Genomic DNA, 20,322 nt, shown 5'->3' with positions numbered 1-20,322 from the left:
AAAACCACAGATGGCATAGGTAATGGGAAATCCAACAGCCCCCACTATAGCCCCAGCCCTTAACTGTCATTGTTTATGTGTGTGTGATGTGGTAAGACCTTCAAAAATTCACTTTTCTGGCCCTTAATGTGAGCCCTTCCAAATTAAGTTAGAGTCCCTTAAGCTGAGCTACCAGCAGAGATTGAGGCCCTTGAGGTGACTTCAGCCTTTTACCAGCAGTGTTTTTGGCCCTTGGGGTGAGTAGAGCCTTGCACCAGCAGTGTTTTACTTTTTGGCCCTTGGGGTGAGTAGAGCCTTGCACCAGCAGAGTTTTAATTTTTGGCCCTTGGAGTGAGTTGAGCCTTGCACCAGCAGTGTTTTACTTTTTGGCCCTTGGGGTGAGTTGAGCCTTGCACCAGCAGTGTTTTACTTTTTGGCCCTTGGGATGAGTAGAACCTTGCACCAGCAGTGGTTTAATTTTTGGCCCTTGGGGTGAGTTGAGCCTTGCACCAGCAAAATGGTAGGCCCTTATGATGAATTAAGCCTTGTAGAAGCAGAGTGTTAGGCCCTTTGGGTGACCCCTAAAACATTGATTTGCAGGCCATTGTGAGGGAGCCCTAAAAAATTGCATTGAAGGCCATGGGGGGGGGGGAGCCCTAAAAAATTAATGAGGTAACCTCAGTGAGATTTTCTAAGTGTTACATTAGGGTGAAGGGGCTGGGGTTGGAGGAGGAGGAGGATGATGAGTGAAGTGGGTGCTGGCAGCCCCTCTCCAGTACCTGGACTGTGGACTGGATACCCAGTTGGATATCCACGTCCACGTGCTCGCCCCCTTGTGCTACTGACGAGGGGCAATGCTGGCAGCCCCTCTCCAGTACCTGGACTGTGGACTGGATACTCAGCTGGATATCCGCATACACGTCCTCGCCCCCTTGTGCTACTGACGAGGGGCAATGCTGGCAGCCCCTCTCCAGTACCTGGACAGTGGACTGGATACTCAGCTGGATATCCGCGTCCACATCCTCAGCCCCCTTCTGCTACTGACGAGGGCCACTGCTGGCAGTCCCTCTCCAGTACCTGGACTGTGGACTAGATACCCAGCTGGATAGCCACGTCATCGCCCACGTCCCCTGTTGCTACCCTGCTGCATTATTGGCAGGTTCACTGTATGTGTACAGTGTTCCTGTAGTGTAGCTCTGAAAAGAGCTGTTTTATAAGAATAAAGCTGTTTTAAAACTCTAAAATCAGTGTATCGCCCTGAGAACAAGCTCTCCCTATCTCTCCAAAACTAAAATGAGACGAACATGGCCGACACTATTGTTATTAATCAGAGGTCACCTGATTTCGGCAGCCAATGCTTTTTCAGATTTTTTTTTTCAATGCCTAGGTTGTCGTAGTTCCTGTCCCACCTCCCCTGCACAGTTATTGGTGGAAAAAAAGCGCCAGGGAAGGTTGGAGGGGATACAAATTTTTACTGCGTTTGTGGTATTCAATTGGAATCAAATACCTCGAACGGCCTGATATTCGATCGAATACCAATTGGACAGAACACCGTTCGCTTATCTCTATTACCAAACGAAGATCACTCCGCACAGAGAACTAAATGATTATGACGATGACCATGAGGTCTTCCTCTTTCTCTTCTGTTTTTCCTTAGCTGCCATGGACTCCTAGTATATCTTCTCTTCTCAGCTTATCTGTGTCTACGTCTGTAATATATTACTCTGTATTATCCTGTATCTGTATTACTATGCTGCTGTAACACGCTGAAATTTCCCCAATGTGGGACTATTAAAGGATTATCTTATCTTATCTTATCTTATCTTACTGACCTCTCCTGGGCTCTGATGTGACTCCCTGCTTTCTTTGGGCCTCTTCAATGACATCACAAATGTGGATTACACTGGCATTATTATGCGTCCTGACTCCAGCCTGACCCAAAAGTAAAGTTTTATCTATTTGTGTTTTCTATACATTCATAACAGGATTGGGTCGACAGGCAGAGAACTGGAGCCAGAAAGTCAAACACAAAATATCACCAGTAACGCAGCTCCGAAGCTAACACCCAGAAGAAAACTGAATAGCCAGCGGAGCAGGAGCAGTGGAAGTCCGTCGAAATATATTTGGGAGTGAAGGATGGTTAACCCCTTGAGAGGAGAGTGTACTGCCGGCACGTGTAAGGACAGGAGCAGCACCTCACAGCACACCTGCAGAGGTGCCAGCTACAGTCCTAACAGATTCTCTGCAGTCTTTGGCCCTCTGGGATGCTGTTACTCCAACTGAAGGAAGCAGCTAAGTCCATTTCCAGCAGGGGCTCTAGTGAAAACCTCTGAAGGCTGATTTGGGTTCGGTTCGGGGGTCCAGGACGCTGAGCACTGTTTACCACAGTGTACAGGGGTGCCTGGTTTTTGGAACTACCTGTCTAAACTGCATTTGGTAACAAAGTCACTCTGGATCCCAGGATAGGTCAGTAACGCTATTTTTTTATGTTTGTCACCTACTCTGGGTCTTTGATCATTAAACAATATGGGGGTCAAAAATTTTGGGTTCTGCAGGATCAGAAATTTTGGCAATATTTGCAAGAAACACTGTAAGGGCCACTATGTGACATAATACTGTGTGAAAGGGCCACTGTAGGACATTATACTGTGTGGAGGGATCACTATGGGATATTATACTGTATGGGGGTGGTATGGGACATTATATTGTGTGAACGGGCCACTGTGAGACATTATATTGTGTCGAGGGGCTGTCATGGGATATTATACTATGAAGTGGCCACTGTTGGATATTATACTGCATGGGGGTGTTATGGGACATTATACTGTGTGGCGGCCACTTTGGGACAATATTCTGTATAGGGCGCTATACAATACAATACTATGTGGAGGTCATTTTGGACATTATACGGTGTTAAGGCCCACTGTGGGACAGTCTGTGTAAATGTGGCAGTTACCGTTTTTCCCCTATCTTATTGTTGATAGCATACTGTATATTTATATAGTGATTCATACATTGGTGTGGCATGCATGTTGGCACATGTGGCTTACCTCAGTGATTGAGGTTCAAGGTTCATTGGCAATTAGGTAGCTTATCTCTGATTTAGACCGACTCTTGCAGTGTTTGCAATTGAGTATATGGAGTAGGTCAGCAACCATGCCTATGCCCTTTGTATAGGTCTTTGTATAGATTTATAGATATTTGTATAGATTTTTTTGCATAATATGAATTAGCAGGCTACTTATTTATACTAATTTTTGATCTTCGCACTATATTTTATTGATTATTCATGAACGCATAAATTACGAGATTGAAGGTCATATTATCTTATGGGCTACAGTATGTTAAAGGGGTATTCCCATGTACATAATTATTTTTAAATTTGCAGATAATTAAAAGTTAAACATTTTTGCAAATATAAGAAATTAAACATTTTGCAGAGTTTTAAAGATTTTCTCTAAATATCTTGTGGTCACAGTCTGTTGCCAGTGGATATGACCATGAATGTAGGAACTTTCTAAGGTCAGAAAATCAGCCATGATTTCCTTATTGTGGCCGGGATATCTTCTGCTACATGTAGTGTCCCCGTCTGATATTCCAGCTACAATAAGAAAATCATAGCTGGGTTCCTGACAAGTCCCAGACCATAGAAAGTTTCTGCATTAGTGGTCGTAACTAGAGATGAGCGAATAGTAGTAGTATTCGATCAAAAACCTCCATTTGCATAGTTATTGGTGTACTCAATCGAATACCACGTGGAAAGGCGGGAAATATTCGTTTCCCCTCCACCCTCAGCTGGCGCCTTTTTTTTTTTTTTTTTTGAAACACCAATGTCTATGGAGGGGAGGTATTCGATCGAATATACTCACTCATCTCTAGTTGTAATCATTGGCAACCGATCAAGACAATAGACTGTCACCAAAAAGAAAGTTAGAGAAAATCTTTAAAACTTTGCAGAATTTTTAATTACTTATATTTGCAAATAGGTTTAACTTTTAAAGGGGATCTATCAGCAAAATTATTCTGTATGAGCCCCACATATGCCTGAACAGCCTTTAAAAAGGCTATTCAGGCACCTCTAATGGTATTTTAAAAGCCTCCCCTAAACTAAGACCGTAAAAACATATATGCAAATTCAAGCACCTCTAATGGTATTTTAAAAGCCCCCCCCCCCCCCCCCCCGTTTTAAACTAAGACTGTAAAAACATATATGCCGAAGCATGCGGATCATCAATGCCAACAACATGCTCATTATATGATGTTCCAGTGAGGTGCTGAGATGCCGGAACAATCCCAGGCACAGTGCAAGAAACAAGTTCAGCGGCAGGCCAGCTTGAGAGCTGCCGAAACGCTGGAGCATGTGGATCATCAACACCAAGAACACACTCATTGATATGGTGTCCCAGCGAGCTGCTGAGATGCTGGAACAATCACAGGCATGGTGTGAGGAACAAGTAGATCACAAATTCAACATGAGCCAACAGTGCGGTGCTGCTGCAAAAAAGGCTAATAAAATTCTGGGATGTATTAAGACAAGCATTGAATCTAGATCAAGAGAGGTCATTATTCCGCTGTACTCTTCCCTGGTCAGACCACACCTGGAATACTGTGTACAGTTCTGGGCGCCTCAATTCAAGAAAGACATCGATATATTGGAGCAAGTCCAGAGAAGAGCAACCAAAATGGTGGAAGGTCTGCAAACCATGTCCTATGAGGAGCGGCTAAAAGAACTGGGATTGTTTAGTTTGCAGAAGAGAAGGCTGAGGGGAGATTTAATAGCAGTCTACAAATATCTGAAAGGTAGTCACAGTGCAGAGGGATCTACCCTATTCTCATTAGCACAAGGAAGTACAAGAAGCAATGGGATGAAACTAAAGGGAAAGAGATACAGATTAGACATTAGGAAAAACTTTCTGACAGTGAGGGTAGTGAGAGAGTGGAATAGGCTGCCACGGGAGGTGGTGGGCGCTCCATCAATGGAAATCTTCAAACGGAATCTGGATAAACATATAGCTGGAATGATTTAGGAAAACCTGCACTCGCAGGGGGTTGGACCCGATGGCCCTTGAGGTCCCTTCCAACTCTACCAAAAAAGAAAAAAAAAAAAAGAAAAGAAAAGTTCAGCAGCAGGACAGCTTAACAGCTGCCGAAATGCCGGAGCAGGCAAACCATCAACGGCAGTAATTTGCTGAATATAGGCGGATCATCAACGCCAACAACCCACAGACGAAGTCGCGGGCAGAGGCTAGTATACATATATATATATATATATATATATATATATATATATACATACTGTATATCTATGAGGGCACACTCAGTTTCTGAGCACTTCCATTAATACAGATGAAAGCATTCAGTGCACTGTTAACAGTATGAGGCCTTGTTCACACCATGGAATCTGGTGCTGATTTAGCCATTCATTTGGGCCTAATCAACAGTGGAAGGCCGCAACGGAATACTGATGCACTGCATCCACCACTGTGAGCCGGGGGCAGAAAATAAAGAGGAATCCGCCTCAAATTCCTCTTTACTTTCTGTCCCAGGCTCACAGTGGTGTCTAAAGTTTTTATCTACTTTTGTGGAATAGACCAGTGTCCATTTCAGTCAGTCTGCCTCAGCAAAAACCACCCAATTTCAGTTGTTTTTGAGCTGCGGTGTGCATGAGTTTCTGCAAAAGGGGCCCACTGAAGTTCTGTCACCCAAGGACCCATACAAACCTGAGTCGGCATATGCTTTAGTCCAGGTCTGGGAGGAGATCCCTCAGGAGACCATCTGCAACCTCATCAGGAGCATGGCCAGGCATTGTAGGGAGGTTATAGAGGCACGTGGAGGCCACACACACTACTCAGCTTCATTTTGACATGTTATAAGGACATTACATCAAAGTTGGATCAGCCTGTAGTGGGTTTCTCCTCTTTAATTTTGGGGGTGACTCCAAATCCAGGCCTCTATTGTTAATAAATTTGATTGATAGATTTGATTTTGTTGTCATCACATTCAACTTTGTACAGAACAAAGTATTCAATGAGAATATTTCATTCATTCAGATCTAGGTGATGTTATTTGAGTGTTCCCTTTATTTTTTTGAGCAGTGTATTTAATTATATATCTAAAACTGAACAACCCCTAACAGGGTAGTCCCAAAATCAGAGGTGCTGGGGCCATGGTCCCCCTAACAGTGATGTACACATCTATGAAGGGTATCCCACTAGTTGTAGTAAATGTGCAATACGCTTAGCCATTATATAAGGGTCCCAACCTGTGAATTGTGAGTAAAAATGGGCAAACCGTCTCGTACCAATCCGGGTTCGACCCAAACATTAAAAATTATTCATTTTTTGTTATGAAACCAAACAAATGGAGATTTGGCCACTGCATTATACTCTAGGGTCTCTTCAGAAAGCTCATGTCACCACAGAGGCGGGAAAGGAGCGCCAGACCTCACGTGGAGGAAGAAAAGAGGTAATTGAATGTAAACATGCATGCTTTTTTTATTTTTTTTACACACCCCCTGGGCCTCCACCATCACATTGACATAACTTGGCTGTGTTTGCTTTTGAGATCTAGAAATCAGATAGATAGGTTTCTAATAGTCTTGCGAGTGTTCTACACTATGTTTTAAGCCATCTTAAGATGTGGTTCATACCGAAATTGTAGGACTTGAAACCAATCTTGGACCCAAACCACAAAAACCGAAACAAAAGGAGTTTTGAGAGTTTCGCCCATCTCTACTCATGAGTCTCTACGCTGGCGCTCAGGTGCTGTCAGGCAGGAACAAATTCAGGTCAGAACAATTCCAGTAGTTCCAGTCTAAATTTGGAATGCTGCCACAGTACTATGTCTGTATCCTCCTTCTACAGAGATTTCAACCTGGGGATGCTGGGAGAAGAGCTCCATATCAGTAGTTGTTAATCTGCATTGTCCAGGTCTCTCCTTGTCTATGTTTCTCTTTGCTAAGCCTAATGAATACCACTCAGACCCAACTCTTCTAACATAAGTGCCTCCTAGTTCAGGCTGTACATGCACATGAACCCAAATGTATGGGGAAATGACCTGAAAGTGCTCATTGGCAACCAGCAAGGAGGGGCAATGTGTCCATGTGGCTGCTGGGGACTGTGGTGCTGGTTATAACTATCGTGCACCACCCCTCCAGACTAGAGATGAGCGAACAGTGTTCTATCGAACACATGTTCGATCGGATATCAGGGTGTTCGCCATGTTCGAATCGAATCGAACACCGCGTGGTAAAGTGCGCCAAAATTCGATTCCCCTCCCACCTTCCCTGGCGCCTTTTTTGCACCAATAACAGCGCAGGGGAGGTGGGACAGGAACTACGACACCGGGGGCATTGAAAAAAATTGGAAAAAATCATTGGCTGCCGAAATCAGGTGACCTCCATTTTAGACGAATAGTGGATTTCAAATCCGGGTCATATGAGAATGTGAACTTTGTGACTATGAGACAGGGATAGCTGTACAGGCAGGGATAGCTAGGGATAACCTTTATTTAGGGGGGAATGTTATTAAAAATAACTTTTTGGGGCTCTATTGGGTGTGTAATTGTGATTTTTGTGAGATAAACGTTTTCCCATAGGGATGCATTGGCCAGCGCTGATTGGCCGAATTCCGTACTCTGGCCAATCAGTGCTGGCCAATGCATTCTATTAGCTTGATGAAGCAGAGTGTGCACAAGGGTTCAAGCGCACCCTCGGCTCTGATGTAGCAGAGCCGAGGCTGCACAAGGGTTCAAGCGCACCCTCGGCTCTGATGTAGGAGAGCCGAGGGTGCACTTGAACCCTTGTGCACCCTCAGCTCTGCTACATCAGAGCCGAGGGTGCGCTTGAACCCTTGTGCACCCTCGGCTCTGCTACATCAGAGCCGAGGGTGCGCTTGAACCCTTGTGCACACTCTGCTTCATCAAGCTAATAGAATGCATTGGCCAGCGCTGATTGGCCAGAGTACGGAATTCGGCCAATCAGCGCTGGCTCTGCTGGAGGAGGCGGAGTCTAAGATCGCTCCACACCAGTCTCCATTCAGGTCCGACCTTAGACTCCGCCTCCTCCAGCAGAGCCAGCGCTGATTGGCCGAATTCCGTACTCTGGCCAATCAGCACTGGCTAATGCATTGTATTGGCGTGATGAAGCAGTGCTGAATGTGTGTGCTTAGCACACACATTCAGCTCTACTTCATCGGGCTAATAGAATGCATTGGCCAATCAGCGCTGGCCAATGCATTCTATTAGCGTGAACTGAGTTTGCACAGGGGTTCTAGTGCACCCTCGGCTCTGCTACATCAGATTGCTACATCTAATGTAGCAGTGCCGAGTGTGCATCAGATGTGTAGTTGAGCAAAACTGACTCAGCACTGCTAAGTCTCTGCATTCGCATAGGAATGCATTGGCCAGCCTTCGGCCAATCAGCGCTGGCTCTGCCGGAGGAGGCGGAGTCTAAGGTCGGACCTGAATGGAGACTGGTGTGGAGCGATCTTAGACTCCGCCTCCTCCAGCAGAGCCAGCGCTGATTGGTCGAGTTCCGTACTCTGGCCAATCAGCACTGGCCAATGCATTTCTATGGGGAAAAGTTAGCTTGCGAAAATCGCAAACTGACAGGGATTTCCATGAAATAAAGTGACTTTTATGCCCCCAGACATGCTTCCCCTGCTGTCCCAGTGTCATTCCAGGGTGTTGGTATCATTTTCTGGGGTGTCATAGTGGACTTGGTGACCCTCCAGACACGAATTTGGGTTTCCCCCTTAACGAGTTTATGTTCCCCATAGACTATAATGGGGTTCGAAACCCATTCGAACACTCGAACAGTGAGCGGCTGTTCGAATCGAATTTCGAACCTCGAACATTTTAGTGTTCGCTCATCTCTACTCCAGACCATTAAGTGCACTGGTAACATTTCTGGCATAGTCAACAATATCAAGACCCTGAGATATTTCAACTTTTCGTGAAAGCTCAGGTGCCCTTTATAGAGTGGGTACTAAAAATTGTGACCCCCAGAATGCTTGACGTTATCAATAGGCTGGAAGAGGCATGAAGAGGATGCCCGGACACTGTTGGACCCCAGGAAAGGTGAGGCAAGAGGAGTATAACTGTGTGTTATTTTTACTCACCTCCCCTGGGTCTCCACTTATTATATTCTGGGATCTGAGGAGAAACCAGAGTATAACAATGGCATTTCCAGCGTATGCCGAATGACTTTGGCTGAAACACATCAAAGGTTTGAGCCTCATGGATATTCATACATTGACAAGATTAGCCAATTTCTAGTTACAAACCATATCTTTATATTGGTGTCATTATGACCTTTACTCTGTTCTATACTACAGATAATAAGTATTTTAATAACATTTTATTGTATCAGCTTTATTGCTTTACGTAGTGGCATGAGTTCTCCAAGCACAAATGCCATGTCGCCTGATCTAAGGTAGTCTATGAGTAATTTGTGCAATTTCCTGAATAGATTGCTGGGTGGCCAGATTAATAAATTACTATATGGGACTGGGTCACAGATGAGAGGTCTCTATGTAGGAACATACTCAGTTGGGTCAGTCGATCATTTCGGATAGGGAGTAGCTCTCCATGTGTATGTTGCTCCTAAAAAAATCAAAGTTGCATTATGGTTGGTTGCTATGGGAAATTAAGATAGTTTTGCAATGAGACAATTTTATTAAATCTGTCCTAGCCTTCCTCTGCAAGCGAAGAGCTCTAGTAAGTGACTAGCAAGGATCAACAATCTGGCTAGGTAACTGCCCCATGAGATACAACCAGGACTGATGTACTGATAGTGACCACGAGAGGCCATATTGCACCTCATCTTACCAGGGCACCGCTACGTACACCGATAACAACTGCATCCTTAACCCTTTGTTACCTTTTGAAAACCAAGGATGGCAGATGTTGAATCTTTAAATATGGCGCCTGCTCAAGAGCCAAGCTGGTTCTATAAATGGTGGGAGGCTACTGCTTAACAGCTGCTGTCCAGGGCAGGACGCCGATGAGTTGAAGACAGTGATGAAGTAGTGGAGATGACCGCTCCCAGTGTCTTGGGACCAGGAAAAGCAATGTAGTGATGTCACTTATATCGCGCCTGTTGCTCTTTTAAGACTCCAGGACCAGAAACAGTTGTGAATGGGGTTACAGTAAGTATTAAGGTTTGTGGTTTTTTTATGCTATATATAGTGGTCGGACATGAAAATGTGAGGGCAACCTGGGTGGGGAGGGACGGACATATGATACTGAGGGGGCAACTTGAAGGGGATATGACAGTGTGGGTGCAACCTGGTGGAGGCATGAAACTGGGGGCAACCTAAGGGGGACACATGACACTGTGGGGGCAATCAGGAGGGTGAGGGGATAAATCTTCATAAATCTGTGGGAGCAACCTGGAGGGGACATGAAAATATGGCAGTAACCCAGAAGGAGACATTAAGAGGAGCATTATATTGTACGGGGCCACTAGGGAGGCATTATATTGTGTGAGAGCCACTAATGGGCATTGTACTAGGTGGGGGCCATTGAGAAGCATTATAGTTTGTGCTGGTCAGATTTTTCTAAATGGTGGTGATGGGGGGCCCACATATGAAACCTTTGCACAGTGCACAATGTGTTAAAACTGCCCTGTTTGCAGCAAATGGTTTAAGCAATGCAGTCCCATGGATGAAAGTATTAAAAAAAAAAGTTTTGGGTGTCAGAATATGGTAATGCAAAGAAAAGTTTTTTCAAAGTTTATGGGTTTTTTTTTAAGAGATTAAAAAAACAAAACAACAAAAAGTATATAAATTTGGTATCATACTAAGCAGCAGAATAAAGGTAACATATAAACAATAGTAACAACAGACTACCTCATAAATAATAGTGCTGGCACTGCTAACATACACTGCAACTCCCTGTATTCATACTCTAAATATACAACTCCTATTGAAGGCAGCAGGAAAAATACAAATACATAAGCAGCAAGCTCCCCCTAGTGGCAGCTGCCAGTAGTGTTTGCACTACAGGTCTACTCAGCCCAGTGTGGGAGAAATTTCTCCCCTATTTTGCAGGGATGCAATAATTCTGGGAAGGGTTTGAGAATTATTATGCTATACCAAATACACCATGAAATATCTCTAGGTAAACATGCAGTTGCCTGCCTAAGATCTATCCTGTCCAAATGACTCCGCATGGATATTAATATGCATGTCATAAATATGATGTCACCAACAGATTAGTGTGAGGTCAAATCAAAATCAAATCAAACAGGCTTTATTGGCACGTCCAAATAGATATATGACATTGCCAAAACTAGTAAAGTTGGGGGGAGTGGTGGGTATGGGGGAACACGCTGGTAAACTCCATGGTCACTGAGTTGGGGCATTCTTCATATCAACTTATCAGATCAATCAGAAACACTAGACTAACCTCAGGTTCTTATGGTCCAGCGGTTTAGTCTCCCATAGAGACCTGTAGCATGGCTACCCTTGCCATTAAAAAAAACCCAAAACTTTATACTTACCTAGAGGTGAGTTGGATGAATCACATTGACTCATCTCTGGTGCTCCCACCAACTTTGCACTTCTCCAGTCAAGTTGAGAACGTACACATAGGTCTGGCACATGTGCCCTGAAGAACTGAGCCAGTGCAAGGAATACAGTAGGAATGTTTTTTGATTTTTATCGCGGACACGGATGGCAATAAATGAGGGCTATTTGGGACACTATACTCTTGTGTTCATATGGACCTGTGGGTGGTTTAGTGTAGTGGGTGGTTTTGTCGTGTGCACATGGATCTCTCCAGATCCTCTCAATCTTTTGATGACATCATGTACTATAGATGGTGGGATAAGCTTTTACAATTTGAACATTTTTCTGAGATTCTTCCACAATTTCTAGATTAGCGAACCTCTTTCCTTCTGAGAGATTCCGTCTCTCTAACATGATCGTTTTACGCACAGTCTTGAAAATTGTGACTTAGTTGAAAATTAACTCCTTTTTTTCATTAGTACAATTTACTTCTAGGCTGTTTGTTATAACCCAACTTTTTTGAGATCTCTTGCTGCCATCAGTTTCTAATTTTGGTCATTTTTTTTTTTTCAAAATAAAATATAAAAATGTCTAACTTTCAATTTGTGATACGTTTCCTATTGTGAATAAAATCTGGTTATATGAGATTTCATTGAATTCTTGTTTTCATTACATTTTAAGCAGCGTCCCAACTGTTGTGAAATTGGGATTGAATATACAAAAAACCTATAAACACACATATACGGAATATACTTTGCAGTACACACATATAGAGCAGATCCACACACATATACATTAAGTGCACATACATACAGTATACAGCATACATACACACATACACAGACATATACAGCATGAACCTGTAGATTCATGTATACCATACTAGTTATTCCTTACTACTGAAATAAGGGAGATTTCTGTAAAAAATATGTACAGATTTTTTACAATATTCATTAATTTATAATGCATCATTATCCTTGTTCATTGCAGCAGTTAGAGTCCCTCACATGCAATCTTGCTGCTCACATGCTCTTCTGCTAGATATGGGCAGCATTTCGATGAAGGCCCCAGAGTATAATAATCGGAGACCCAGGGGAGGAAACAAACATAAAAAATGTTACTTACCTTTCCTGGGCTCCGGCTCACTCCTGGCTGATGTCGGCCATCTTCAATGATGGAAGGGATGTCACTTGAGCCAGGCTTGCATCGTGATGCATATGGATGCAAGCTCTGGCCCACATGAAGTCTGGGACGTCATTAAAGGGGTTGTCCCATCACAAGGATCCTATCTATACTGCTTGTTAATGTGGATGTAAGACTTTTCCTAAATACACTGCTTCAGCAAAACTGCTTTGTTTGTCCACTATCTTATTTTATTCAATTCTTTGTGGCCACAGCCCTGACCTAGCTGCTCCTGAGTCAAATGATGTATCTGCTGCTCTCAGGGGGGAGGGAGGAGGGGCTAAGTACAGGGAGCCAGCCTGTGTATCTAGCTAATCCTGTGTCTGCACCATGTGACCTAGGTCCTGCACTCAGATAGAGGAGCTGCTTTCATTTCTTCTGTTCTCCCAGTTATCAGGCTAGCTAATTCAATTGTGTTCATTATGGCAGAGACAGGCAGTGTCTGTATGTAACAAAGAATGGAGTTGCTGCTGCCTGTACTTCATAGTCCAATATGGGTGGGCAGAGCTACACGCAAATTTGGGGGCGGAGCTAAACAACAGGTTACATGTGAAACCCCGCCCACCAAATGATGCAAGAAACCAGGAAGAAAGAAGATTTTACAGCAGTAAAGACTGATGAGTATGTGAGGTGGGAATAACCCTTTAAGTAGGCCTGAAGCCTTCCAGAGCCAGGAGAAGTAAATAACAGTGTTTTTTATGTTCCACATTCCACTTCACATTTGATTATTGAAGCTTTGGTTTCTTTATATCTCAACGATGAAAGACAGTTTGTAATTATGCTGGAACTGAGTTCCCGAGCGTTCCAGCCCAATTTAAGCACTGGGAACAGATACATGTCATACTCACAGTAGCATCATTACTGTATACATAGACAGATACAGTCACAAACTTTACTACTGTGGTAAAGATACCATTTTCAACAAGGCAAATTCCTTGCCTAGTTCGGCCTTCTTGAAAACAAAAACATATCAGAAACCACACTAAAATCTGAATCAGCCAACAGGAAAGGTTGGTGGACAAATGTTGAAGCTTCTGGAGGCCAAAGAGGGTTAGACCCAGAATACAGGACAAGAGGAGTGGTACTGTGCACTGTCCATATATATAGAAGAAGAGCTCTAGAAGATACTGAAAATTTCACCCAACAAATACTGTAGGACAAGAGAAGTGGTATTGTATGGTGTCATTATATCTACAGCAAGGCTAAGCTTCTGCACCTGCGGGTTATTTAAGGATTCCTACGTCACAGGAAGCTCACCGGTGCAAAGGTTTCTAGTATATTTATTGCTGTGTTTTCTGATTACCTGTATTTGATCTTGGCCTGTTTCCTGAGTATATGTCTGATCCAAAGGTGTTGTGTCCTGCCTAGTTGTCTGTCATTGTGCTTACTGTCTTCCTGTTTGACATCCGTTTGAATTACCTTATTCGCTCTGCTCAACCTGACTTCTGTCTGAATTACCATTATGCATGTATTCTACCTGCCCTGACATCAACCTGTCCCCCAAGTACTCTCTTGACTGTTCATGTGGTGTCCTACCCTAGTCAGCTGTCAACTACATCAGGACTAAGTCCTACACAGGGTTGGACTGGCCCAACGTGCTACCGATGAATCCCCCAGTGGGCCCTGTGCCTTTAGTGAGCCCTACCAGATCACTAATGGAGGTCTGGTAATGGGTGGCAAAACAATCGCAGTTGCAGGGGTTGTAATCACGACCATAGTGTTACAGGACCCGCTGGAGATTGCCGGGGTTCCGCAGCACAATGCTAGCGATCGGGGAAAGCCTGTTTCCCTGACCGCTATACATATTGTTAATGGCAAGGGGCCTGGCATTATGTGATGTCTGTACATGCTGGACTCCTTTCCAATACTAGCTTGCCCAGCTGATATTATTAAATATAACAAATACTTTTACGCACCTCTCCTGGGACTCCAACGGCTCACAGCATCTTCTTAGGGTCTCCTCAAGCCTGAGGTCACGCGACTGAGACATCACTGCTGGGGTCTGTGATTGGGCCCCAGTAGTCACATGGGGCGTACCAGAGTAATGACGTCAGCGCCCCACATGATCGCATGACACATGACTGTGCAGGGACCACTGTCCAGAATATTATACTGTATGGGGGCCACTGTGTGGAATGTTATACTGTGTGGGAGACACTGTGGACCATATTATACTATGTGGGGGCTACTGTGGTACATATTATACTGTGTGGAAGGGCCACTGTGGAGCATATAATACTATGTGTGGGAAACTGTGTAGAATGTTACATTGTGTGTGGGACACTGTGGAGTATTATACTGTGAGGGGGCCACAAGGGAGCTTATTATACTGTGTGGAGGCCACCATGAAGCATATTACGCCATGTGGAGGCTACGGTGAAGCCTATTAAACTGTGTAGGGGCCCTTTTATTATTTACATCACATTACATCTATCTACTGTAGACTCCCACTGATCTCTCAGATTGTTAGGACCCAGCAAATCAGGTGTTTACTAGGATACGCCGCTCCCAGTATTGTTTCAATGCTTGGTGCTGTGCTGATCACTCACCATATTCTTGATAACCACAGTTGTGGTTACTATAGTTGTATGGACCATGTTAATGTTAACAGGCAGTGCTGACACACTGGATGGGAAAACACCTTTAAATCCAAATTGACAATTTAAACACAGGGAAAAATAAAATGTAATTTGTCACAAAAATCTAAAACAACAAGAGCTATGAAGGTAGCCAGAAATCCTCCGCAAGCTGAGCTGCTGGGGATCATCAATGCCAACAACATGCTCATTATATGGCATCCCAGCCAGCTGCTCAGATGCTGAAGCAATCACAGGCATGGCGTGAGGAACCAGTTCAGCAGCAGGACAGCTTGAGACCAGGCAAACCATCGACGGCAGCAATTTGCTGAATATAGGCAGATCATCGACACCAGCAACACGCAGACGAAGTCGCCGGCAGAGTCTAATAATAGTATATCAGGCACCAAAACTAACAGCAATTATTGCTCAGGGGACTAGAGAAAAAAAAAATCCAACTGTGCCAGAATCAGTGGAGCAGCACTTATTAGAGATGAGCGAGTACTGTTCGGATCAGCCGATCCAAACAGCACGCTCCATAGAAATGAATGGAAGCACCTGGTACTTCCGCTTTGACGACGGCCGGCCGCTTAACCCCCCGCGTGCCGGCTACGTCCATTCATTTCTATGCGAGTGTGCTGTTCGGATCGGCTGATCCGAACAGTACTCGCTCATTTCTAGCACTTATTAAAAGATATAAAGAACTGGACTTGTTGGAGGTGAGGAAAGGTAGTAAGCAGTAATGTACAGGACCTATACACGGAAATAAAAGTGGTACCAAACAGTGTGGAGAAGGTGAAATGCACGTCAAAATACGTGGTGGTGTTCCTGGGTATATTATAATTGTTCATTTACTTGTCTGTATTGGGCATTGGGGCACAAGCATTATAGAGTAATACTTGTAGTATATTTTTCCCATTTTTTACTTGCTAATACATTATGAGGAAGGCTATGTAGCCTGTGTATTCTGCCACAGATGCATGTTAGAGAAATCTCTGAAGATGTGAGATTGTAATTCCCGTATGTAAGCTAATGGCAGATAGCAGAACGCGCTGACATTTCATTCCCTGCATTCCCAGGTTGCATGTGGAGAGATGCAATGGAGTTGCTTCAGGTAGTTTATTTGTCTTTACCTTGAGAGATGATATGCCATACGGTCAAAACACAATTCCTTTCTGAGCTATACAAGATGGTTGCTCAGTGGTAACAGACTGAATAACACATATCCAGGAAGAAGATGCAACAAGAAGGGAGGAGTAACAGAAACAGAGAATTATGGGGGAAAACTACTTAAAGAGCCCTGCACACAATATCAATGTCTATGAACCAGCATTGCACAAGATATGAAGCACACTGTATGAAAGTCAAACAATCAAGCATGAATGATACAATATGAACAAGAATCATTACTTCAGCAATACCCCTGCTGTAACAGCATACTCCCCGTCTGAAATCCTTGGATTTCACTACTAAACATAAATGTCCATCTGGTATATTCTGGAACCCTGAAAGACAAAATGCAAAAACAAGGAAAAATAACAATAACTGTGAACATGTATTCAGGAACAGTTCAAAAAATTGAATGCGTCAAATGCACGGTATCGCTGTTCCTGAGATAGTCCTGGGACGAGTCAACTGAGTCAATGTACTTGAAATGTTCTTTGCTTGACTTTCTCATGATAATGCCGTATGAGCAATGTAGTAACATGGTGGTGGGCAGGAATAATGAGAGGATTCTTTTCAAATGTCTCTAACTCGGCCTTGTTCAGGCGACCACCTACCCTTAGCATACCATGTTTGTCAATCACTGGCTTCAAGTTGACAATAGGGCTGCTTTTAGGAATGTCCAGTTTGTCACGGAGACATTTCAGTTCCATGTGAAAGGCCCTCTGCTGTACATTACGTATCACTAACTTCTCACTTAGTGTAATGTCTTCTGCAGAGAGGGGCTTGTGACAGATGTGCCAACCATGACATTCAGAGTTATCGTTCTTGGTGTGAAAACACTGTGCAATGTGAACTAACCTTGCGATGGTGCGTACAAGCTTCAGCCATCTAGAAAAGCGCTCAAAGCGGTGACAGTCCAGGCCGGACCTCCTTACAGACCTGGTGATGAGGGTACTCACTTCAGGACGAATCTCGGGATCGTTGTCAGGATCTTGAAGATTGAAGACGTCTTGACCAGATGTTTCTTTTCCTTCGTTCAGCAAGAATTCTGGACCTGTTAACCAAGAGGATTTAGCAAAGGCACTGACCAATGATGGTCTGGTGGCACAATCTGCCGGGTTGAGATGAGATGGAACATAGTGCCACTGCTCAGGTTTAGAGGATTTCCTAATCCTTTCAACGCGGTTACTAACATAGACGTAGAAGCGTTTTGTCTGGTTGTTTATGTAACCCAGAACAACCTTGCTGTCTGTGTAGAATTGAACATCATCCACATGAATGTCCAGCTCATACTGTATAAAGTCTGCGATCTCTACAGCCAGTACAGCGCCACAAAGTTCAAGCCTCGGGATCGTATGTTCAGGTTTAGGGGCTAGTTTAGCTTTCCCAAACAGAAATCCAACGTGAGCTTTAGTGCGGTTGTCAATTACCTTCAAGTAGGCAACAGCTGTGATGGCCTCCATCGATGCATCCGAGAATATGTGGACTTCCCTTCTCTGGCTTGTGGTGAGAGAAGCTGGAGTGTAGCAACGTGGTATGTGAGTTCTGTCCAAGGCATGTAGGGATTCTTTCCAGGACTCCCACTTTGGCTGCTTGTCATGTGGCAGTGGAGCATCCCAGTCCTGAATCGTCTCTGAGAGCTGCCTAAGTAGGAATTTGCCCTGTACAGTCAATGGTGCTACAAATCCCAGTGGATCATATAGGCTATTCACCATTGAGAGAACTCCACGCTTAGTGAACGGCTTGTCTGCACAATTAACCTGGAAGCCAAGAGAATCGTTTAACAAGTCCCATCTCAAACCCAGACTTCTCTGCACCGGAGGATCGTCTATGCCTAGGTTTAAGTCTCTGAATTCTGTGGCATGATCGCTGGGCTGGAAAGCTTTCATGACAGCAATACTGTTGGAGGCTATTTTATGCAACCTCAGACAGGCTCTAGACAGCAAACCTTGAGTCCTTCTCAGCAAGTCTATGGCTTCCTCAGCAGTGGGCAAGGACTTGAGTGCGTCGTCCACGTAGAAGTCTTTTTCGACAAAGTGACGAGCATCCTTTCCAAATTCTGATTCACCATCAGAAGCAGTCCTTCGTAGGCCATATGTTGCAACCGCAGGTGAAGGACTGTTGCCGAACACGTGCACTCTCATGCGGTACTCAATCATTTCCTTGTTGGTATCACTGTCTCTGTGCCACAAAAACCTCAGGTAATTCCGGTGGTCTTCTCGTACAATAAAACAATGGAACATTTGCTCAATGTCAGCTGTAATGGCAACTGGCTCCTTTCTGAATCTCATTAGCACCCCTACCAGGTTGTTGGTCAGGTTTGGACCCGTGAGGAGAACGTCATTCAGAGATACGCCATGATGTTTGGCACTTGAGTCGAATACCACCCTGATCTGCTTGGGTTTTCGTGGGTGATATACTCCAAAAGAAGGAAGATACCAGCATTCTTCATGCTCTTGCAGAGGTGGAGCTGGCTCTGCGTGATTGTTACAGAATATCCTTTCCATGAATGCCACAAAGTGATCTTTCATCTCAGGCTTGTTTCTCAGCGTACGTTGCAAGGAGATGAATCTCGATAATGCTTGTTCCCGGTTGTCAGGAAGTCTGGCCCTCCCAGTCCGAAAGGGTAAGGGTGCAACCCAATGGTTAGATTGATCTTTGAAGCATTCACTGTCCATTATTTTGATAAAGTCTTTATCTTCCATGGATAAAGCTACTCTGTTGTCGTCTTGTGTTGTGTGAAACACTGTGGCTCCTAAGTCGTCATAAGGTGTAGGGACGATGTCTGGTGCCCTTTTTAAGTTAGGAAGATGCTCCTTTGCCTCATAGTGATGAAGGCATGGCTTGAAGTAGGTTGTGCGTCCATTGTTGAGCACAAAGGTTTTAAAGGAGTTCACTTGAGATGACATGAGACTCTTATCCTGACATACATTGCCAATGATTACCCAACCTAAGTCAAGTCTTTGTGCATATGGGGCATCATGTGGACCATTGCATTGTTGACGTACCTTATGTACTCTGAGAATATCTCTTCCGAGCAAGAGCAGGATGTCAGCATTCACGTCCATAGGAGGAACCTCCTTAGCCAGGTGTCTCAAGTGGGAATGATGATATGCAGCTTCCGGCGTAGGAATTTCTTCCCTATCATCAGGCATCTGGTCACATTCAATTAACGTTGGTAGGGATATGTGAATATTCCTGTTAATTGGAGAGATAACGTATCCAGTGGCTCTCCTGCCAGAAGTCTCTATGCGACCAGAACAAGTGTTAAGAGTGTATGGTATTGCTTCTCCTTCTATATCGAAGATCTCGAAGAACTTAGGCTTTGCTAGAGACCTGTTGCTTTGTTCGTCTATTATGGCATACATCCTGATGGCCTTTTCAGATTGCCCTTCTGGGTAGACATTCACCAAGCACACCTTGGCACAGCACTTGGGACCATTGTCCTTGCCACATACTTCCATGCAGGAGGAGGAGACAGTGGTAGTAGCTGAAACTTGAGCCGATGGCTCCCCGCCATGCGCAGTGACGGCTTTAGATGCTGCTTGAGGTTGTGAGTTGTCAGATGAAGAGGTAGGATGCATGGCTGCGACATGTTTGTCGCTACTGCATTCAGTACACTTGATGACAGCCTTACAGTCCTTAGCAAAATGTTTTGAAGAAGCACAACACTTGTAACACACTCCTAGCTCCTTGAGCATGTCTCTGCGTTCTTGCAAAGTCTTTGCCCTAAGTCCTCTACACTCTTTCAGGGGATGAGGCCTTTTGTGGATAGGGCACATACTATTAGGGTCTTTATCTTTAAGGACAGGAGTGTCCTGTTTGGTGGTGCAGGGTGCAGCGATTGGGACGTCTGTCTTCCTAACAGATACTGTTCCCCTTAAGTCTCTACGTTTGCTTGTTTCATA

Source organism: Leptodactylus fuscus, chromosome 2 (assembly GCF_031893055.1).
Source record: "Leptodactylus fuscus isolate aLepFus1 chromosome 2, aLepFus1.hap2, whole genome shotgun sequence".
NCBI lineage: Eukaryota > Metazoa > Chordata > Amphibia > Anura > Leptodactylidae > Leptodactylus > Leptodactylus fuscus.
This window is presented reverse-complemented; position numbering follows the sequence as displayed.